Raw genomic sequence first — 14,049 nt, 5'->3', positions numbered from 1 at the left:
TGTGCTCTGTGGATTGTTTGTTGCATGATTTCAGGATGTGTTTCTTTGCGTGGAGAGAGGAGGGGTGGGAGGAAGATTGGAAAGATTGGAGCAAGCTCTTTGCATCTCCAGCAGGAGCAATAGAAGTTTAAATGTAGTGTTGTATTAACAGCATCTCTTCAGACATGTGATGAAACTGAGAAACTTACTGACAGTATGAAATCCTCACTGAAACTGCTGGCTTTGTGATTAATGTTGTCGTGACTGTTCATGTTTGGCTCATGTGTAATAAGAAAAAAAAAGTAAATAAATAAAACAGTGATCTGTGAAGCTGCTGTGAGGATCACCACAGCAGACCTGGCATGCCTGTCAACTTCTCTGTCCTTTCCAGGTTTCTCCATGTTAAAGGTCATCAACCAGTGTTCCCATTTCTTTGTTCCTCAGTAATTTGCCCACACATCAAAGTCAACAACATGTTCTCACAGGCACTATGGCACTTTTGCAAACATATGTTCAAAATGACAAAGCGGGTCTCTAAATTTTGTTTCTGAATCTTACTAGAAACATTTGCCTGTATTAAAACATGTCGGCATACAATACCCACAACTGGTGGTGTAATAGCCCAGAAAACACTAAAGCAAAGAGCGATAGAGGCAAAGGATCTTCACACCGCTAGTCAGGCAAGGGCTCAGGTAGGACAGAGTCAGAGAGAGAATGGTTGGCAAGCTAGGGATGACACACTCTGCTGCCGCAACGCAGCGCCATATGACGTGCATCATGTGCCACCCCTAACAACAATAGGAGGCGTTGCCTGTGTTATTACTACTTTTACTAAATACCGTTAGGCTGCTTCTTCCACTTTAATCATGTGTGGACACCCACTACTTAAACCTGATTTCTCACCTGAAGAGCCAGTCTTCAGATATGTGGCTCGCCAGGCAATATCTTGCCATCGGGGTCATATGGTTGGGGATATTTCTCGACCTCAACAACTAGTCTCTCCTCATCCATTCATTGACATACACGAGAGACAGCGACAGCAAGAGGTGAGTGAAGAGATCGGAAGTCAAGCTGCCACAGGAGCAGAGAAGAAGAGCTGCTCTATGAGAGCAGGGATGTACAAGCAGGGAGCGAGGAGGAAAAAATGTGTTGCAGGGCCGCAATCCACTTTACTCTACTACGTTAATCCGTTGGCTGTTTAACCCGCCTTCAGGATCACACCACGGAGGCATCTGGGAGAGACAAATTAGAACCATCAGATTTTCGGTGCTCTCATGCACCAACAAACGCTGGATGAAGAAGGACTCAACACATTGTTCTGTGAAGTGGAAGCGATCATAAATGACCGACCCATCACCAAAGCTTTCAATGACCCTCTGGAGTAGGAACCTCTAACACCGAATCATCTCCTACTGCTTAAAACAAAGCCCTCCGTACCACCAGGAACGTTCAGTCCAGATGACTGTTATAGCAAAAGGAGATGGCGCCAAGTTCAATACCTGGCAGACTTATTCTGGAAAAGATGGACTAAGGAATACTTACTAGAGCTACAAGAACGACAAAAGTGGACAAGAAACACAAGGAACTTTGTCAAAGGACACATTGTTCTTATTATTGATGATGCAGCCCCAAGAAATTTCTTCATTGACTGTTTTTACAACCTTTTTTGAACTTTTTACACACCCTACTTTTACATCTGCATAAACACACGTCCAACGATCTATGGATTTCTACATCTGATGGACTGTTGTTTGAAAAAAGCAAAGACTTGGAAAAAGTTTGGCACTTTTATGTTTTGAATTAGTAATTGTCCTGTCTCCCTACAATCACAACTAGGGGCCGAAATGTTGGAGCCAAATGCTTGCTTTAATTTGTTAATAATAGTAATATTTTGGTTTTGTTTGATAACGTTAATATATTAATTTGTGGCTATGGAAAGTGTGTCTTTCAGTTATTATTTGAGCAATTATTAGCTAATTAATGCTGGCTGGTTGGAGTGAGAAGACGGTGCTTCTAAACACCTCCGCCCCCTTGATAAGCAGGTGACTGTAACGCCTTTGTTTATTAGTTCATCAGGACATGGGAGCGAAGGTGTTCTCAGGTATGCAGCCATACAGGTTTAGACCGCTGCCTGGTGCCATATATGAAGTGAAAAGTGTCTGATTGCACCGGCCTCTTGCTCTGCTGTTCCGGTAAGGCTGATTCCTTTTGTTGTGCGGAGAATCTTGGAAAATAAACAGATTGAGCACGTCAAACTCTAGCCCATATCCTGTAGAATCATCACCAGGAAACAAGGAAACTACTGCACTTTAATACAAAAAATAGTTGATGATGATATATTAATGCTGATATCATAGACTCAGGTAGACATTATTCCTCTATATCTTTACATAGACAATAGTAACTGAAAGTGGTCGAAGTGGGTCGGTGTTCACCAGTACGCAATACCGGAACTTCTACATTTTACTCCTTGGCGTACCGTGACTTTTTCTTGCATACCAGAGTCTCTCAGAAACTGCCGGTACTCTTCTCCGTCCTCTCCATATCAGGCTCTCTGGGAGATTCATATTGGAGCAGCGCCAGCGTATTCGCTTGTTTGGGTTCACATTGGAAGCGCCGAGCATTTAGTTCCCTTCATACACACGTAATATTGACATCTCTGCGAGGCAAAACGCAACACTGACATGCTATCCTCTGGTGGACAGGTGGGTCTATTACACGCTTTGGCGTGATATCGGGTTGCATTAACAAACCCACCAAAAAGAATGCTACGGATGACTTTGGATGGCTCATCATCATTTGACCCTCACCTTGCACTTTGATCGCATTTCGTAGCGGCCCCCCCAAACGTATCTTGACCTGCACGGCCTCATTTGCATATTGAGATCCAATCAGGCCTATTTCACAGAAGACGTGTTGACATGTGGCCAGTAGGTGTAGATAATAAACTTGATGATGGCTGAATTCTACTTAGCTGCTACAGTATTGTTCATGCTGTCACACTGGCCTGACTTACAGCGACACTTGAATAGAACAGAGCCATCGCCTCTGTTAGAAGTAAAACCTGTGCTTGTCCTGCTATGACGAGTCTAAAATGTCTGCTGACAAAAAGCCCGATGTTACAGACACAAAAAAGTGGTACTTGTGGCACAAGTGTTGAAAGCACTAACTCATGTAGCTATCTATCTATTGACCAGGTACGCTGATCCATAAGCACATTTTCTACATCTGCTTTACACTGAGTTTGACAATCTAAAACACTTTTTGCAAATAACTACTCACGGTTATCTACATGAAACACATCATTCCAAACTAAAAGCTTGGGTGTGTCGTTTGCTAAACACTGCCATTGAAATACCACACTCAATTATCAATCATCCGCACCCAGAATGCACCTGTGAAAACATGTGTAACCAATTATATCACTTAGAAATCAAAGCTTGAGCATTATGAATAGAATTTGGGTTTGCTCTGTGGTATGCACAACACATACTGTATTTACTTTACAGTACTATACAGTACCTATGCTCATGTCATCTTCAGTTAAAGTCATTGTGTCTGACACTGTTATGAGTATATGAGTATTGAGAATAAACACATTGCATTTGTGTTCATAGTCTATATTTAACTCCGCCAAGGCCGAAGGCCTAAGAAGGAGGTTGTGTTTTCACCGGCGTTGGTTTGTTGGTTTGTTTGTCTGTTAGCAGGATTACTCCAAAACTTTGGATTTGAATAAAATCTTTTGGAGGGGCGGAGTGTGGCACATTGAACAATCCATTTGATTTTGGTGGCGATCCGGATCATGATCCGGATTCAGGAATATTTTAAGAATTCAGATCAGCCTGAGCATTAAAACCTCAGGGTATAACATATGCGCAGTGTAACTGATGATGCGTTGATGACGCGTGACGCCGCCTCCTTCTGAGAGCAGAGAGATACGTGTGTGGATGTGTGTGCGGCAGCTGCTGGCCATTCGCGATGAGAAAGAAAACAGCAGTAGATGACGGGATGAGAGTCAACGTAGTGTAACGTTATACAGACACAACAAGGCTGCTGAATGAGAGAGGCATCCGCCGATACGTTACACGGTTAATATTAAGCCGACCACCTCACTGAACCTCCAGCTGTGAGCTGTGATCTGTTCTTAAAGTCATGCGTTGGCGTAGGTCTGCGCTCTCCGAGTGCAATTCTAGTTACAGCATGCTACCAATGAATCTAGATAGTGTAGCATAGCATGTGGAAATAGCTATTTTTTTGGTGTTTGTGTGTAGAGTTGTGGTGCAAAAACACCATTTCAAGAGCAGAAGTATAAGATATTTTGTACTCTGTGTATATATATATATAAACCAAAAACGGTTTTCAACAAAGAGGGCCCTAGTTCTGGATATTGTGTTTTAGCAATTGCAAAAAAAGTGTAATATCAGGTATAAATGGGGTGTGACAGTCTGACAGTCTGACCCTGTGTGTTGCCAGCTTGTAGCCACAGGACTGGACTCACCAAGTCACAAGTCTGGTGGTGACAGAAGCTTGTGTGTCCATTATCCCAATTAAAATAAAAGTACGTATTGTGAAGAAAATTATTGACAGATTGACATGTACATGGAGCATGTTAATGTATCAGTGATGGAGATACTGAAATAATGACTATCACCAATAGTAAAAAAAAAAAAAAAAAAAAAAAAAAAAGCAACTATGTTCAGATTAATGGAAGCAGGAAGGAATGAGAGAAAGAACGAAGGAAAGAGGAAGGACAATAGCAAGCAAAGACGTAATATTTATTTGATCATCTTAAAAAGTAAGCAGTAATTCCAGCTTTTAGAAATAAATACAGGGTTTAACTGTGAAATATCTCTATCTCTATCTCTATTCAAGTCAACTACTCAGTACCTCAAAACTGTCTTATTATACATAGTTACTTCAACCTGTGTGGCATCATCTATTGAACATAAATGCATTTTATTACCTTGCTGCTGCATGACATTTGTTTCATGATTATTGCTGTTTGTTTATATGTAAGTGAATAAAAAGTTAAAGGGCGTTTCAGACAGAGGGTGAATAAGTATATTCAGGCTGACAGTATGAGGAAAATAAAGTTGTTTTTTTAACATTACAGCATGTAAACATGTTCTAGTAGAAACACAAAATACAAGTATGAACCTGAAAATAACAACGATATGGGACCTTTAAGAGAAAAAATATCTTTTTGAACTTTTTTGTGTACACAATGTATCAACTCAGACAGCTCGATTGTGGCGTATCTACTGAGTAAATACAACTATTGCTACGATGATGATGAGCTAATACTCACTGACATATCCAGCATAATATTGATTCAGCCTGCAGAGTGTGTATCTCACTCCGTCATGTCTCTCCACCACTGATGACAAACACTTTGATATGAACAATTGAGGGGAATTAGCTGAAGCTTTGTGCAATATGCCAGTTTGTTGGAGCAGCATATGTATGGACTAATGAGTATTCGGGTCAGGTGGCCAAACGGAGGCCAGTCCTGGACTGTCAGTCTGATGTCCATCTCCTCATTCACCTGCTAATAGGATCAAAAGCAGGAGGGTCACGGCCGGGCAACCAGCGGGGCGTAGGCTAATGCAGAACGCGCGCCATCCTCGCCCATCTGCCCCAGATGGACCGCCGAACCCGTCCTTGAGGGATTAGGAATATGACTCACTACTTTATGTGTGTGTGGGTGGTGGGTATGGATTGTCTGTAATTACCCGATGGACCATCTCCAGCAAGTTTTCCATTGTTTGCGCTTGACTTTCAAGATAACACGTATCTACGTGGATTATCCCCCCCTCACACCCAATTATCTAGTGGCCAGGGAGGCTGGAAAGCTGCTATAAGTAGTCAACCATAGAGGAAGCCTTGAGGGCTCTCCTTTTTTTTTTTTCTGAGTAAAACTGACGTTGCACTGTTATATTAAATTGCATAAGTTAATGATGACATTTTTTCAGAGTTTTTGGCATTGTTCTTATCTACAACGGAGTATGAGGGCCACATTGAGGAAACAAAAATAAATCGGAGATTTCGAGAATAAAGTCGTAATACTACGAGAATAAAGTCATAGTTTTACGAAAAAAAAAAGTTGTAATATTACGAGAATAAAGACAGAAGTTTACTTGGAAAAAAAGGCGTAGTATAATGAGAATAAAGTCATAATATTATAATGTAGTAATTTTACGTTTTATTTTAGAGGGGAAATAGAGCAGCCTGTGTGAAAATGAGGAACGTGGAGCATCTTATGAAGTTATACTTTAGGTTTCACAAATAACCAAATACTTCCTCTTTAGGCACATCAGCACCACATTATCATCACTATCAGGACTTTGAAAAGATTGTGCAAGAAACTGTGTTTATTTCAAAGAAAGAACCACACGGACGGTGGGTGATGGGGAAACTGACTCTTTTTTGAAGGAGGAAATGATTTTTTTTTCTCGTAAAGTTATGACTTTATTCTCGTTATATTACGACTTTTTCACGTAAAGTTATGACTTTATTCTTGTAAAAGTTATGACTTTATTCTCGTAATATTACAACTTTTGTTCTCGTAAAGTTATGACTTTATTCTCATAATATTACAACTTTTGTTCTCGTAAAGTTATGACTTTATTCTCGTTATATTACGACTTTATTCTCATAATATTGGGACTTTTTTCTCGTAATATTACGACTCTTCTCGTAAAGTTATGACTTTATTCTCGTAATATTAGGACTTTTTCTCGAAAAGTTATGACATTATTCCCCCAATATTAAGATTTTTTCTCGTAAAGTTATGACTTTATTCTCGTAATATTACAACTTTTTTCCTCGTAAAGTTATGACTTTATTATCGTAGTCTCTGATTTTTTTCCCCCTCAATGTGGCCCTAATACTCCTTCGTACTAACAAATATAAATTCAGTTTATTGCTACATAGCAGGTAGTGATGCTAGGTAACAAAAATAAGGTTTTTACAGTTCTGGCCCTGAATTCTTTTCATAGGAAAATCATGAAAGGTCATGATAACCTTTTACTCGCCAAGTTATTGTAGAGACCACAAGACAAAGTGAAACCAAAGGTGAACATCGAAAATATTACCCAAACTATAATTGTGAACTTCCATCAGATTTTGAAGTACTTCCTGGGGACAAAAATGTTTAAATTAGCAACTGTAAAAAAATTCAGGTGTACTGCTGTCATATAGATAATATTATTCCACTGTGAACTTTTTTTGCATTTAAACCTGTCTGACTTTTGTTGTTTGCTCAAATGAACTTTATTCCTCAGTCTTCTGATGTTTCCACATGTGATCATTAATGCTTGTCAGTCAAACGTTTTCTGACCTCACAAATGTTTGCTTTCATTAGGTAATGGTCAAATAATGCTTACAGTTGGTGTCCACTAAGTCCACTAGATGAGAGATCACACAGACTCACAAGTGGGTTCATGTTATCATACCAGTTATCAGTTAGTGTTGAGAAAACGTTTGGAAAGAGCATCAGAGGTGTTAGGTCAGGAGTCTGCAACCTGCGGCTCCGGAGCCACATGCGGCTCTTTAGCTCCTCTCCAGTGGCTCCCCGTGGATTTTGTTAAAGAATACTGGAAATGAATAACTGTTTTTTGGTTTACATTTTCATCTTTATTTATCATTGTTGTAGGTCTATGGTACGATGGTACAGAGTGTTAGGAATTGAGGAAAATAAAATACATCTTAGATTTCGAGAATAAAGTCATAATATTACGAGAAAGAAAATCGTAATATTATGAGAATAAAGTCATAATATTAGTATATATGTATAGTAGTATAGTAGTAGTAATTTTACAAGTTATTTTATTTTTTTCTCGTAATTTATGACTTTATTCTGGTAATATGGCTTTTTTTCTCGTAAAGCTGTGACTTTATTCTCGAAATCTACGATTTTGTTTTCCCTCAATGTGGCTCCTACCTCACTGCAAATGTTTTGCGGCTCCAGACAGATTTTTTTTTTTATTCTTTTGCCTTAAATGGCTCTTTTGATAGTAAGACCCCTGTGTTAGGTGAACCGTCATCACGATGAGCAACAAAGAACAAGCACTATTTCCACTGACCTTCAACTTAGAAGCTCTGAATGAAGTTGACATCAGCTTGATATTTACTTGCCATTTCTTTGAAGTTTAACAGAAAACGCCCATATTATCTATTTTCAACCACAGCAGAAGGGAAACGGGAGTTTGTGAGTCATTTAACTGTCATTGTTCAGTTATTTTTATCTTTGTATTGATTCCTCGTTTCACTGTGTAAATGTTTCACATCTCATATCACTGTCAGTCAGACAATGGTCACAGGAAACACTGTATGTGTTGTTTACAGGCAACTCCTATAATAATGACCACATATTGTAATGAAACAATATACAGTAGAATATGCTATATCTGCCAAATCCAAGAGTGTTGTTCACTATTAAAACAGTTATTGGGTGTACCGTGTAGCTTTGTCATTTTGGAGAAAGTCTAAAATAACATTTACAATGATTTATTTTGAATGTTAAAGGTCCCATATCGTGCTTATTTTCAGGTTCATACTTGTATTTTGTGTTTCTACTAGAACATGTTTACATGCTGTAATGTTAAAAAAAACCTTTATTTTCCACATACTGTCGGCCAGAATATGCCTGTATTTACCCTCTGTCTGAAGCGTTGTTTTAGCACATTTCAATGGAATTGCGACGAAATTGCAGCAGAATTGCGTTGCTAGGCAACAGCTTGGGTCCATGTGTACTTTCTGTCAGCTGGTGACATTCACATACACTGCAACCAGGAATAAACTGGGACACATTTAGATTGTTTATGTTTAAATCTGTGTAAAGGGTCTAAATATTGTATATTTGTGACATCACAAATGGACAGAAATCCTGACAGCTTGTTTTCAAATGCTGAGTTTCTGAATACGGACTAGGTATTTCCCTGTGGATTGAGCGTTTCGATACTTTCACAGTATTTATATGGCACTTAAGCCTGATTTATAATAAAAAAAACATGAAAATATCACTTTTTTATAATATAGGACCGTTAATGTTAATGTTTTTTGATATTATAGATATATATTGTTAATATTTCAAATGTTTTTATGCTTTATATTTATGGTAATATCAGTCTAAAGAAAAAAGACAATTAATAATTTAATTGTATTTATTAGTATTTAGATTTCTAATGGTTGTACATGCAGGTGTCTAGTGCCTATAAACCCAAGACGCATCACCATATGGAAGCAGAGCAGCAAGTCTGACAGAATGAATACATACAAGCTTGTTGCAGTGTCAGCTATAAAACAACGGCTCCTATATAGAATCACACACCCTGCAGACACACGATGATACAGTATGCTCATAATCAACACAAACACAAGCAGGAATCCATCAGATCACAGTAATACCTCAACCAGATTAAAGAACAAAATCAAAGGACACACAGGACACGGATGTTTTAATTTAGTCGTATCAGAGGATGAAATAAGGGAGGCTGGATGGTCTGGCTCTCGGTGATGTGATTACTAAAGTAAACCCCACCGATGGTCAATCAAGCCTGGGATGAAGCCACATGCTGGACGTATTGATTATCACACATCTATCAATTCTCTATCCTCTATTCCAATCCTCTACTAGACTCTATGGGTAATACTCTCCTTCAATCACAAGCACACGTTCGTCCACTGACATTTGCATAAACGTAGCCGGCCAGTGCGTTACCACAGTCACTAAGGGCGTCCCCCATGCTGCCTGTTACCCCACGTTCTCTTCGTCGAGCGGCGCATGAGGGGCAGGGCCCCCTCGGTAGAAGGCTCCGCCTGTACTTATAGAACTAGGGTTACAATATCGTAACCTTCGTTCTAACTCACACAGGCTCCGTCCTCTACTGGACTTTGTGGGTACAGTGGGTGGAGCCCGATGGATGTACGCCCTGCTACGCCACCACATTGACCCAACCACACTGATCCAGACCGGCTAAGGATTATACACCGCAGCCCACCTGCTTCTTTATAACCTAGGCCGCTGCAGCAGAGATGTCGGGGCCCTAGCCACCTCAGGTAGTGCACAAGTGATCTGGGCCAAGTCAAATCACAAATTTGCCTTTTATAAAAGGGGGCTTTACAATCTGTACAGAATGAGTCAAGCTATGATCTAACCCTGCAAGGGTCAAAAACAAACAGTAGACAAACTGCACACCACATTCCCTGGGTCATCAAGGTGCACAGGAACAGGTAGGTGTATCATGCCCAGAGGGGGTCAGGTGCAACACAACTGACACACACACCTTTTTCACCAGTCCTGTATCGTTCCAGCGATAGAGGTGCAGGTGCTTCAGCAGGTGTTGTAATGTGTAAGTGTCTGGCCAGAATTTTAGATTAAAATGTTTAATGACGTCTATGTATTGTGTTGCAGAGATAGCTAGTGAAATGAGCATGCTAACCAGCCTGCCCCGGCCCGTCCTGTCTTATAAAACCACCTGTACCTCGAGAGGCGATAGTGAGTCACTGTGCCGGAATGGGGTGGGAGGGGGGGGGGCAGTTTTGGATGACCTAGGCTAATACAGTGTTTCCCACAGGATTTTGAGAGACTGTGGTGGGTGGGCGGAAACAAATTTTGAACATTTTAGAGTTAAAGTGGCAGTAAGCAGTATATTTTTGGCATCATTGTGCAAAAATTCCAAAATAACCTTTCAGCATATTGTAATTCAAGTGTTCTGAGAGATAACTAGACTTAATCACCTCCTCATGGCTCTGTTTTCAGGCTTTAGAAAATCTATCACAGGTCATTTCAGAGAGAGAGTGTTCCTATGATTCTGAAAACATCTGAGGAGAGAAATAGACATTAACGTAACATAATATTGTTTCATATTTGATCAGCGCTGCCTAGTTCTCGAGTGATTGACAGCCGGCTCTCATAGATGGCAGATGCAAGATTTCACAGACCGGAGGAAAACAAGCAGTAAGAGCTGATCTGAGGTGTGCTGCTTACTGCTTGTTTTCCTCCGGTCTGTGAAATCTTGCAGATGCCGTTAGGAGCACCGGAGGACACCGGGGGACACACAGGAACATGATTTTTTTTTCAGGTTACCTGTCTCATGCACTACTGTCAAGATATAGCGACCGTTTTATAAAAATATATTTTTTAATCATATTTGCTCCAATCTCTCCTACTTCAGCTTTAAATACATCAATCTGGTGCACTTTAAGAGCAAAATTAAGAGGCTAGATCTATGAAGAACTTGGTGCTCTAGTAAACAATGTAATCATACAGGTTGTATGGTTATGAATGCTGATGGCAAAAAAATGGTATGATTGGATGAAGATCCACCGCACACTCTGCTCCACCGGTTGCAAAATGTGAATAAATATATTTTTCAGTGCTGTTTTATTGGGCATCAACCTAACTTTTTTACGCACATATTGTTGAGAAAAATAAGAGAGACTTGAGGTGTAAAGAAATACTTCGGTTCAGGTTGCAGTTACGTGAGACACAGTCGAGATGGAGCCGTGCAGACTGCACGGTGGCTCAGAAGGAAGTGAAACCCTTTGCGCAGCAGCCTCGTCAACTCGCTACACAGGAAGTGATATCTAATGAGCTGGCTGAGTTAAACCCTCAAGTTCACATGTAAAAATGTCTAAACCAAATGGAGTGTAACACTAATAAAGGAAAATAAATGTTAATCTTCTCAGATTAAGTTGTCGGTATATTTTGCCTCAAGCAGTGGAGGCTGGTCCATAGAGGCAGAGGAGGTTGCTCCTCCTCTATTTTTGAGAGGCATGAGGGAGATCAAAAAATTCAAAAATAGTAATTGATTGAATTACCAAATATAATCATTTATAAAATATTTTTTCTTTATTCTTTGGAAAAAATCCATTATTCAAATCCTGATTCAAGTTCAACAGCTTCAACAGCAATGCCTGCAGGTCAGAGGGGAAAGGGCAGCCTGTGTGTGAGAAGTGGTTGTGGGCATCATGGGGGGTAGAGGAGGACAAGCACCCTCTGTCCTCCCTTAGGGCGGGACATCTTATATCAACTCAATCCATTTAATTTTTTTCATGCTGATCTGTGATTGGCCAAAACACGATCGGCCAATCAACAATCAGAAGAATACAACATTGACAGCGGGTTGGTCGAATGATGATGTCCCAATGTCCTCTTCAGTCTCTACCGCTGTGTTATATGTGATAAAAAGGCAGTAAAGTATCAGACAGCAGCTTATTAGGAAATTAATTATAACGTACAAATTGTGAACTACTTTTAAACACATAACAAAACAAATCCTTTTTATTTAGGCCTGTTTATTGAACTGTAGCTAGTTACTAGTGTTAGCTAACGCAACAGTTAGCTTGTTGTAGCAGCCCTGACAGACCCGTACAGCAGTCCGTCAGCCATACTGAGATCCAGTCCGGGTCACTTCTCAACCTGCAACCCGCTCCGTTGTGGCATGCTCCCCGGTCAGCACCGGTTAGTGACAATCAGGAATTATCACATTCACTACAATCACAGACTATCCCCCTAATGATGCTCTGACAGTTTGGGAGTCCCGTAGAGAGTTTTTTTCTCAGAGGAAGCTTATTGCTGTTTGGGACGACAGAAATTATTTTTCCAAATTGTCCAAAAACCATGTGCATATTTTGCAAATTCATCACATGCTGTTTATGCTGTTTCACCTGATAAAGTCACATTGTGTTTGTTGAAAAGCAATAAAGAAAGCAGGTCCAACATTAAGATAACAGTTCGTTATCCAAAGAAAATAAGATCATTTGTAATCAGGAAAAAAAAATATCCTGGTATCGCCAGATAACAAGACAATTCATTTGTGATCTTCCGTACTCACCATCAAAGTTTGAAGCAAATAAAAAAAAAATACTCAGATTACAACTTAATCAGCAGACATAAGAACATTACTTTAGCCAATTGTATCTTGTATGTTCATTTCGATCATCGGATGTACCATTGTGCTGGTATATTCTGGCCCATATGGTGGCAGAAGCCAGGAAACAGGCTCACAGGATTAACCCAGCCCTTAGAATAATACACGGCTAATCAACTCCAATAGTCTATGATTATGGTTTTAGCTATAGTGAGAGACAAAGAGGTGAGAGAACTAATTCAAGTCGGGCCGGCCTTACCTCTGTTCATAACCAAATGTTTGGCACTCGCCTTGTCTATTTAAGGGTCCTGCAGTAAATACCAGGCAAGGGAGTGTTAAGCCCCAGTATTGTATCTCCAACATGCACAGATGGTCTGAGTTCAGCTGTTCAGCTGCAGACATCACAAACACAGTCAGGCCCTTGGCAAATACAACATATAGGCCAACAACTGTGTGGTTTGGAGTAGGGATGTTGACGATTAATCGACGATCGATTAATCGGTCGTCAAGAATTTGATCGAGCGTGTGAAATTGAATCAATCTACTATCAAATAAAGATCTATATGTGGTTAAATTCTAGATATCAGTAGAATGGAGTATTTTCAAAGCATGTTTCAATGACTTGCATTCGCAACCAGAAAGGCGGCTGAGGTGGCCACGCCGAACTGACAGGATGAAGGCGATGCACCCGACAGAGACGCTTAGTCAGCAGCGTCGGGAGCAGCATCTGTGCATCAGGCCTCCGCCATGGCTCCGGCAAAGCTGGCACGCCACTACGTCTAGGCCTCTACCTTTATATGTTTGCTATGTAATGCTGTCAGAGAATATGCAATATGTTGCTGTGGAAATAAGGCTTTGATTGAGGACAAAAACACATTTTGAATTATAGTCAGGATTATAGGCGATTCATTGATTGTTAGTGGTACCGATGATCGATGAAGTAAAGTGCTTAAATATGCATCCTTTATTTGGAGTCAACATGCTACATAATGAATAGTATAAAATAAAACAGGAAAGACATCTGCGCACATGGTCTCTGTTTTAGAAGTCAGTGATATCTGATCAGCTAGATCAGGGGTCAGCAACTTTTACTATCAAAAGAGCCATTTTAGGCAAAAAAAACAAAAACAACTTGTAAAATTACTACTACTATACATACATATATATGTACTAATATTATGACTTTATTCTCATA

At 40.0% G+C, this 14,049-nt stretch overlaps 1 long non-coding RNA gene across 1 annotated transcript; it reads left to right on the top strand.

Annotated features, from left to right (window-relative positions):
- The first annotated feature begins 6,317 nt into the window (after window positions 1-6,317).
- On the top strand, window positions 6,318-7,960 carry LOC119503276. The gene is made up of 3 exons (XR_005210291.1): window positions 6,318-6,455; window positions 7,725-7,730; window positions 7,949-7,960. It is a non-coding gene; the product is annotated as an uncharacterized LOC119503276 (long non-coding RNA).
- Window positions 7,961-14,049: the final 6,089 nt, after the last annotated feature.

Source organism: Sebastes umbrosus, chromosome 2 (assembly GCF_015220745.1).
Source record: "Sebastes umbrosus isolate fSebUmb1 chromosome 2, fSebUmb1.pri, whole genome shotgun sequence".
Taxonomy (NCBI): domain Eukaryota; kingdom Metazoa; phylum Chordata; class Actinopteri; order Perciformes; family Sebastidae; genus Sebastes; species Sebastes umbrosus.
The sequence above is the reverse complement of the archived record's forward strand: the minus strand, read 5'-3'. Positions and strand labels throughout refer to the sequence as shown.